The sequence below is a fragment of the Macaca mulatta genome, chromosome 19 (genome assembly GCF_049350105.2).
Source record: "Macaca mulatta isolate MMU2019108-1 chromosome 19, T2T-MMU8v2.0, whole genome shotgun sequence".
Classification (NCBI taxonomy): domain Eukaryota; kingdom Metazoa; phylum Chordata; class Mammalia; order Primates; family Cercopithecidae; genus Macaca; species Macaca mulatta.
Window position 1 is genome coordinate 58727053 of NC_133424.1, and position 7482 is coordinate 58734534.

A 7482-nucleotide genomic window follows, 5' to 3' on the forward strand; every position below is an offset into this window, starting at 1 on the left:
TATATATATATATACAGTCTTTTTTTTTTTTTTTTTTTAAGCAGTGAGTAAGTCAAGCCCTTTGCGTTTTTGGAGGAAAGAGAAATGCAAAACCAGCAGTTGTTTGTTAAAAAAGGATTAGAAACGACTAGGAGAGAGTGAGTGAGATTGATAGTGTGATGGAGATAGCTGGGGAGAGGTAGAGGGAGGCACAAGAACAGGAATGAGAATAAGAGTGAGTATAAAAGCAAAGACTAGGACTTTATCGGGGGAAAGTATTAGAAGGTGCCCTGTCAGCAAAGATTATCTATCCACTCCAAGAGGGAGTCAAGATTGGTGGATTGGGGATAATACTAGGAGATATCCGCTGTGATGGTTTGGAGGGTAAGTGTAAACCGGCAGTGTAAACAGGGGCACAGCATTTATGAGTAGTTGAGAATGGTGAATAGGAGTATGACTAGACAGAAGATAGCAGGAATGACAAGTTTTGAGGGCACAGTCCAAGTAGTGGGGGTGACTGCATAAAGCCCTGTTGTAAAGCATAGGGTAAGGAAGAAGAGACCTTAATAAAAATGAAAAGATATATTAGGCTTATAAGGATTACTATTATCCTTTAGGAATGCGGGTGAGTTTAAGGGAAGTAGGGGTGAGTACTTGCTACTTCCAGGAGGAAGAGGAAAGATTAGACTGGCTGTCTGACAGGCACAGCTTTATTCTGGAATGGTGAACCCAATGGTGAAGGTCCTGCAGATGGACAGCAGTTGGGGTGCTATAGATGACTAGATAAAGTCCTGCCCATCGAGGTTGTAGAGTTTGAGGCATCAGATTCTTAACAAGAACTGATCATACAGCTAGGGTGTCTTCATATGGCTGGGAATCTGGAGTAGGCAAGAGAAGATTAGCAGCCTGGTGAATTTCATGTCTAGCCTGCTGGAGGACTGGAAGATAGCTGCCTAGAGAGCTGGTGTCTGGGATAAGGTTGGGGCCGAGCAAGAAAGTGCGTCCGTATAAAAGTTCAAATGGACTGTACCTTACAGCATCTCAAGGACAGGCTCTAATTCTGAGAAGGGCAAGAGGTAAAATTACTGTCCAGTCCTTTTTAAGTTAGAGGCTGAACTTGGTGAGGTGTGTCTTTAAAAGACCATTAGTCTGTTCTACCTTTCCTGAAGATTGAGGACGGTAAGGGGTATGAAGGTTCCACTGAATATCAAGAGCCTGAGAAACTACTTGGGTGATTTGACTAATAAAGGCTGGTCTGTTATCAGACCATATAGAGGGGGGAAGGCCAAACCGAGGAATTATGTCTGACAGAAGGGAAGAAATTACCATGGTGGCTGTCTCAGACCCTGTGGGAAAGGCCTCTAGCCATCCAGTGAAAGTGTCTACCCAGACCAAGAGGTATTTTAGTTTCCTGACTCGGGGCATGTAAGTAAAGTCAATTTGTCAGTCCTGGGCAGGGGAAAATCCCCAAGCTTGATGTGTGGTGAAGGGAAGGGGCCTGAACAATCCCTGAGGAGTAGTAGAATAGCAGATGGAACACTGAGAAGTGATTTCTTTGGGATAGATTTCCACGATAGAAAGGAAATGAGAGGTTCTAAGAGGCAGGCTAGCAGCTTATAACCTACATGGAAGAGATTATGAAATGACGACAGAATAGAATGGGCCTGTGAGGCTGGAAGGAGATATTTTCCTTGGTCCAAGAACCATTTGCCTTGAGTGGGGAGGGATTGATAGGTGGAAACTTCAGTGGAAGAGTAAGTAGGAGTGACTGATGAGAAGGAAGAAAACTGGCCATGAGGGACAGAAGTAGGAATACTGGCTACTTCTTTAGCTGTCTTATCAGAGTGGTGGCAGCTGCCACATGCAGACATAAGGGCCAGCCTAAAACAGTAAGGTCAAGTTGTTTGAACAAAAAGGCTATGGGGCACAGTCCTGGTCCTTGTGTAAGAATTCTGACTGCACAGTCCTAAACTTTGGCTGTGTGTAATGAAAAAGGTTGGGATGAGTCAGGGAGAGCTAGTGTGGGAGCAGTCTCTAGAGCTGTTTTCAAGGAACAGAAAGAGGAGTGGGGAAAGGATTTAGGATCTATGGGGTCAGCTAGGTTTCCCTTTGTGAGTTTATATAATGGTTTTGTTAGGATGGCAAAACCAGGTATCCAAAGGCTGAAGTATCCAACCATGCCCAGGAAGGAAAGGAGTTGTTGCTTTGTAGAAGCAGTTGGGGTTTGAGAGGTCAGCCAGACATGATCTGCAGGGAGAGCACACGTGTTTTCATGAAGAATTATGCTGAGGTAGGTAATGGATGGAGAAGACATTTGAGCTTTGGAGGGGCATACCTGATATCCCTTGGAGAATAAATGTTGAAAGAACAGGAGGGTATCTTGTTGAGAAGATTCAAAGGAGGGGCTACAAAGTAGAAGGTCATCAATATATTGAATAAGGTGAGAAGAAGAGGGGTGGAAAGAAAGTAAATCATGAGAAAGAGCTTGGCTGCAGTAATGAGGGCTGTCCCTGAAGCCTTGTGGCAGTACAGCCCAGGTAAGCTGCTGGGACTGATGGGTGCCAGGTTCAGTTCAGGTAAAAGCAAAGAGAGGCTGGGACAAGGGGTGCAGGGGAATCATGAAAAAAGCATCTTTAAGATCAAGAATGGAATAGTGAGTTGTGGAGGAAGGTATTGAGGACAAAAGAATGTACGGGTTGGGCAATACAGGATGGATAGGCAAAGCAATTTGGTTGATAAGGCACAGATACTGAACTAACCTGTAAGACTTGTCCAGTTTGGGGACAGGTAAAATGGGGGAATTGTAAGGAGAGTTTATAGGCTTTAGAAGCTCATGCTGTAGCAGGCAAGTGATAACAGGCTTTAGTCCCCTTAAAGCCTGTTGTGGGATGGGATACCGGAGTTGAGTGGGGTAAGGGTGATTAGATTTTAATGGGATAGTAATGGGCATGTGATTGGTTTCCAGGGAGGGAGCAGAGGTGTCCCATACTTGTGGGTTAAGGTGGGAGGATACAAGAGGAAGACATGAAGGAGGCTTTAGGTTGGGAAGAAGGGCAGCAATGAAATGTGGCTGTAGTCCAGGAATAGTCAGGGTAGTGGATAACTTTGTTAAAATGTAAAGGAAAAGGAACATTAACCTTGACTATGCCTTCAGCTCCAGCCACATCTCTAAGAGGAAATTGTTGGGCAGGTTGGGGAGGGCTAGTCGTGGAACGGAACTGTAAGCCAGACCAGATGTGAGGAGGTGATAGAAGGATTATAGGGTGGGAGAGCGGAAGCTGAGGAAGAATTGGGACCTGGCTCAGCCTGGTGAGGAGCAGTCTGGGGATGAGGGGAGAGGTCACATGGGTTCATAGAATAGGAGGATTTAACAGACTCAGAGCTTGGGGTGGAGACTGAAGGAACAGATGGGAGAGAAAGAAGAAAGATTTGGCATGAGTTGCATTGAGCAGAGACTAGGGAGGAACTGACGTGTAAAAGAATGCCTGGACGTCAGGCACCTCAGACCATTTGCCATTTTTCAACAAAATTATCTAGATCTTGTAGGATGGAGAAATCGAAAGTGGCATTTTCTGGCCATTTAGAACCATTGTTGAGTTTGTATTGATGCCAAGTGCTGTTGCAGAAGAAAAGATACTTAGGTTTTAGGTCAGGCAAGAGTTGAAGAGGTTTTAAGTTTTTTAGAACACAGACTAAGGGAGAAGAAGAAGGAATGGTGGGTGGAAGGTTGCCCATAGTAAAAAGGTAAGTTTAGAGAAAAGAGAGGGTAGAGACACAGGGTGGGTGGTGGTGCTTGCCACCCAGGGGAGGTGGTACTTGCCACCAAGGTGAAGGATCAAGGCAGGCATCCCTGCAGTGATCAGACACCTCTGGAATGTGGGTGAATAATCAGGCAGGCATCCCCGCAGTGATTAGACACCAAGGGAAGACCATCTTCCCAAGTCCGTGACCAGTGCTGGAGTTTTGAGTTCATGGATAAAACGTGTCTCCTCTGTCTCTACCAGAAAGGGAAAGGAACCAAAATTAAGGAAGGGAGAGATTGAAGGGTGAAGGGATAGCAGGGATAGCAAGAGAGGCTGGAGAAGAGAATAAAAAGAGGCCACTTACCCAATTTAAAATTGGTGAGATGTTCACTGGGCTGGGCCGAGGACCCAAGGTCATGGGTGGATCTCACGGAGAGAGGGTGAGGACAGTGTACCGGTCTCCTGAAGAAGTCCTCCTGTCCTGTCCTGGGTCTTCAGCACCAAATGTCATGTGAGTCCATGTGAAGAGAGTCCACCAACATGCTTTGTGTGAGCAATAAGGCTATTTATTTCACTTGGGTGCAACTGGACTGAATCCGAAAAGAGTCAGCAAAGAGAGAAAGGGGTGGGGCAGGTTTATAGGATTTGGGTAGGTAGTGGAAAATTACAGTTAAAGGTGGTTATCTCTTGTGGGCAGGGGTGGGGGTCATAAGGTGCAGGGTGGGGAGATGAGACTCATTGTCCAGGGGAGGAATGTCACAAGGTTGATTGATTAGTTGGGGTGGGGCAGGAACAAATCACAATGATGGAATGTAATGTTTTGTAGTTCTTCAGCTGCCTCAGGCCTCATCTGGATGTATACGTGCAGGTCACAGGGGTTGTGATAGCTTAGCTTGGACTCAGAAGCCTGACACCAGAGAGTTGGCCAACACCCCAGTACAGTTGGCCAGCTGCGCTAGAACTGCTTTTTTCTCCTTGAGTTTCAGTGGTTTCTTCTTCTTGAAGTTTTTGCTGCTGCTGCTGCAGAGCATTTAAACAGGAAGGGATCCAGTCCAGCCATCCAGGGACTTGCCCCCAAGTCCTTGTTGTGGGTAGCAGGGACTGGCTTCCAAGCTTGAAGTGTGCAGATGGAACACAGAGCACTTCACCCATCCAGGCAGATATCAGAGGATGGGTCCTCAGGCACTGGTGAGGCCCAACCCTCTCCCTCAGTGATATCTGCATTCCTAGCATTCTGGGTTTTTGTTTGTTTGTTTGTTTGTTTGTTTGTTTTTTGAGACAGAGTCTCACTCTGTCGCCCAAGCTGGAGCACAATGGTGCAATCTCGACTCACTGTAACCTCTGCCTCCCAGGTTCAAGCAATTCTCCTATCTCAGCCTCCCAAGTAGCTGGGATTACAGGCACCTGCCACCATGCCCAGCTAATTTTTGTAATTTTAGTAAAGACAGGGTTTCACGTTATTGGTCAGGCTGGTCTCGAACTCCTGACCTCAGGTGATCCACCCGCCTTGGCCTCCCAAAATGCTAGGATTACAGGCGTGAGCCACCAAGCCTGGCCCTAACATTATTTTTGAACATCTGAAATTCTACCAAATTCCTGCCTGTCACCTGAGAGAGGCTCTCTGAGGCCAGGTGGAAATCATACCCAGATGCCACCAGAATAATGATTGAGCTCTTTCTGTGCTTGTTCCAGAGGGGAAGCCCATGAAAGGAGGAAAACTCAGTGCTCTCCTGTGTGCCATGTTCCAGAAGCTCAGGTCTCCCACCAGCACCTGGGGTTGTGGAAAAGTCTTCCCTGAGTCTTCCCAGGGTGCCTGGGATCAGGGCCTGCTTGCCTTTCTGGAGGAACTGGGCCCAGGACTGACAGGCATTGCTGGGCTGGGACAGGGGTACCTGGGTCCAGTCTAGATGGTGTCTGTGACCTGCAGGGGCCCCTCATGCCAGGGTGTTCTTTACATAGGGGGAACTAGGGTGAGAAAATACGACCAATAGGTGTTGGAGTTTACTCTTATTTCCCAGGAAGCCGTGAGAATCTTGTGACCCTGGAAAGAGACAGGGTTCCTAATAACTAGGGACATGTCAGTGAGTGATGCAGCCCTGCTCCCTGTCCTCAAACAGCTCTAGGTCCACTGTCCGTAGACAGTGACAACCCATAGTGGGCAGCTCTGGAATGCAGAATGCACAGGCGGCTGCTTTGGGAATTTTGATATAGAGTTTTAGTGGCTCCTGCTGCTTGCTGGGAAAAATCCCCCACCAGGGAATTGTAATGGACTTCAGGAGAAATGACACAATTTCTGTTGTGTTGTTTTGTTTTGTTGTTGTTGTTTTTGAGACAGTCTCACTCCATCGCCCAGGCTGGAGTGCAGTGGCGTGATCTTGGCTCACTGCAACTTCCGCCTCCCAGGTTCAAGCACTTCTCCTGCCTCAGTCTCCCAAGGAGCTGGGATTACAGGTGCCCACCACCACGCTCAGCTAATTTTTTTTTTTTTTTTTGTATCTTTAATATAGACGGGGTTTTGCTATGTTGGTCAGGCTGTTCTTAAGCTCCTGAACTCAGGTGATCCACCCGCCTTGGCCTCCCAAAGTGCTGGGATTACAGGCGTGAGCCACCATGCCCAGCATGAAATAAATTTTATAACCTAAATAGGACCCAGTGATATAGGAGTTAAGAATAAATTATTTTAGGCAGATAGTGAGGGTAAGAAAGTCCTTGGTAAGGTTTTGCTTTTAATGAAAAGCACCCTCCAAATCATATTCTTTTCTAAAGAGCAGCCATTAAAATCGAGTCGCAGACATAGAAGGCAGGCTAGAAGCTTCCACAGATGAATGCCAGCAGTTGTGCCAATAGGAAAAGGCTACCTGGGACTAGGCATTTTCAAAATGGTAGCTCCATCTTCCCTTTTCCTTTCCAACTGCATGCACAGTAGAAAGCAGACAACATGGCATCCACCAAGTGGAAAGTCCATTTGCATAATAAGATTAGGGTGGGGTGACCCAGCTTCCTTGAGCACTATGTAAATGTCAACTGGTCCAACCAATCTGTGGGCCCTATGGAAATCAGACACCGCCTCCTCAAACCTGTCTATAAAATCCAGTGCACTCTGCTGTGGGCTGGAAGTCCCATTCAGGTGCCGAGAGAGAGAGAGAGAGAGAGAGAGAGAGAGAGAGAGAGAGAGAGAGAGAGAGAGAGAGATGCACTTTTTCTGTCTGTGTACTCAGTTTTCTTGGTATTAGACAATGAACCTTGCATATTTACCCCAGATGATGACGCCACTTTGCCAGTGTCAGCACTCCCCAGGAAGGATTCAGGCTTGGTCCAGTGTGAAGCAAGTGGGCAGTTAAAAGCGGGTGGCTTTGGCTAGTTTTTGAGCATGGGGCTATGGTGAGGGTTGCTGTATGTGGGCTGGGGCTTGAGTAGTTTGAACATCCTTCTGTTGCCAAGACAGAAAGCGCGTGGTGTGCCCAGATGTGCACTGGATGTGAGTGAGGAAGGGCTGGGAAGCTGACAATATCCAAAAATCGAATGTTCTTGTCGTACAGGGAGATGAACAGGGCTACTGGAAAATAGCTTATCTGACCCTTTGAGAAAATATAGAGAGAAGAGTCCAAGCCAGGGCTATTTGACCCCTAAGTCTCAGGATTGCTGGAAGAGGGACTCTTGCATCCACAGAGTCCTGGCCCTGCCCCGCTGCCTTCCCTCTGACCCAACTTCTGACACTCTCTGCCCCGTCATCATCTCCTACTGCTGCTTTCTCTCCCCG